This window comes from Tenrec ecaudatus, chromosome 3 (assembly GCF_050624435.1).
Source record: "Tenrec ecaudatus isolate mTenEca1 chromosome 3, mTenEca1.hap1, whole genome shotgun sequence".
Classification (NCBI taxonomy): Eukaryota; Metazoa; Chordata; class Mammalia; order Afrosoricida; family Tenrecidae; genus Tenrec; species Tenrec ecaudatus.
In genome coordinates this window covers 18,987,731-18,989,890 of record NC_134532.1, presented here as the reverse complement: position 1 = coordinate 18,989,890, position 2,160 = coordinate 18,987,731, and the positions used below count along the sequence as shown (strand labels likewise).

General features: G+C 47.5%; 1 pseudogene; it reads left to right on the top strand.

The window, feature by feature from the left end:
- The first annotated feature begins 899 nt into the window (after positions 1 to 899).
- On the top strand, positions 900 to 1,951 carry LOC142443161 (uncharacterized; annotated as a pseudogene).
- The last annotated feature ends 209 nt before the right edge of the window (positions 1,952 to 2,160 follow it).

The window sequence follows — 2,160 nt, the reverse complement described above, 5'->3', positions numbered from 1 at the left end:
CAGTTTACTCTTCCTTTCATTACTCATTAATCTTGTCATTGTTGTTCTTATTTTCTCCTTGATTTTTTTTACAGTTAATATATGTTTATTGTTTGTATATCTCATTATCCTAGAATTAAAGTGTAATTCATATATTCATTGGTCAAACTTAGGTAATTCTTTTTTTATTTTATTAGGAGTTTATACAATTCTTATCACAATCCATACATATACATACATCAATTGTATAAAGCACATCTGCACATTCCTCCTTGATGTTTTGTGCTGTTTTTGTCTTTTATTGTCCCTGTTGGGTTTCCAGGTGTGTGAACCACAGGAGGAGTGGAGGCATCGAGATAAAAATGATGAAATGCTTTATGGGGCTCATGGGGTGTGGAACAATATGAGAGGTGAGGCGATTTTGGGAGCAAACCCTGAATGTGGTAGAGATGGAGCATGTGAACTGATTGTGAAGATGTATGTACATATATGTATACCTGTGTACAACACTTTTGAAAGGTGATTGAAGTATGGAAGTGTACGATTTGATACCAAAAATACTACCTAAAAAGTTTTTGACCCAAATTGTGAACCCTAAAGCCATCTACAGTCTAATTTCAAACTTAAAAATCTAAAAGAAAATGATACGTTAGAAAAATAAAACCAGAAACCAGACTATTCAAAATTAGGAAGAGGTGACGCTGTTTGCCATGCGCCAGATGCGTGCAAACGCGTGCTTCATCTCTTTTGGACACCCTCCGTCCTGAAGCCAATCAGATCTTAAATACTTAATGAGGTGCTCCAGGGGAATCGTATATCTAAGCTGGAATTTGCTTTTCCTTCAGAGGCTTCATGGTCTCCAGGTGTCGCGGTTCAAACTGCTCTCTCTTCTCCGTTGGACCTGCTCCTCTGTCTGCAGCATGGCCTCGAAGGATGATCCTGCCCGTTCCCAGTGAACCAAAGACCGAAGAAAGAGGATTGTTTGGACCACTTCTCAATTGGACATCTTACTAGCTTCTTTTGCTCCAGACCCGATTCTAGGCATCACGGCCAGAGAAGAACTTGCCAGAGCCACCGGCGTGTCCGAGGACAGAATCTTCCTGTGGTTCAAAAACTGCAGAAGTTGACAGCTCAGGAGGAGCCGACTGAGCTCCGGGCCTGCTCCGGGAGAGCCGTGCCCGTGCCGCCTCGCACCACTTCTCGACGCAGGGCTCCGAAGGCAGACAGACGCAAGAGGACTGTTATCACCAAAGATCAAACCGCCCACCTGGTGCAAGCGTTTGAGAAGCAGCAATTCCCCAGCGTGACAGCCAGGCAAGAACTGGCATGACAGACAGACCTTGCAGAACCACGGATTTGCACGTGGTTCCAGAACCGAAGGACTCGACACCCAGAGCACACCAGGGTGCCCCTGGATCCCCGCGGCTGATTCAGCTCCAGCTCTGTCTTCACATGTTGGATTCTGCAGCCAATGGAGCAAAGCACACCCATAGATGCCCAAAGGCCACCCTCCCTCAGCTTCGGTGGTGGCGCTGATGGAGACGGCAGCCAGGTAGCTTGTGTCCAGGGAGGCAAAGATTCTCTGGGCCAGTGGATACACCAGGGTCAAATGCCACAGGAGCCCACCCAGGCAGGAAGACCTCCGGAGACACAGAGACTCAACTGTAACAACTTCACCAGTGGAAGTCAGGATCACAGACAGCAGTGCACGGTTTCATCTACGGGGCAGTGACAAGGCCCCTCTTTGCAGGAGCATCCAAACCTATCAGCACTTCTTCCCAGGACCCCTCCTTTGCTTGCCCAAGCCTCTGGACAGAGCCCCAGGCTTTTGGACCAACTCCTCGACGACATGGTAATTCAGCAGAAGACTCAGCCATTGGTGAATCAGCAGGAAGCCGGCCTGGAATCTGAGCAGCCACTGCAATTCCCCATCAGTGAGGAGCTCTATCAGGAGTACCTAAAAGACTTTTAAATGACCCCGAAGGACCGAGAAACACACTAACCCCATCTAAAAAAAATTCATAATACCTTAAAACAACGGTTCTCAACCTGTGGGTTGCAACCCCTTTGGGGGTCGAACAACCCTTTCACAGGGCTCCTCTAAGAAGATTGGAAAGCACATATTTCTGATGGTCTTAGGAACCTAGACACTCCTCTGTCCGTATCCAGGCGGGTCCACCC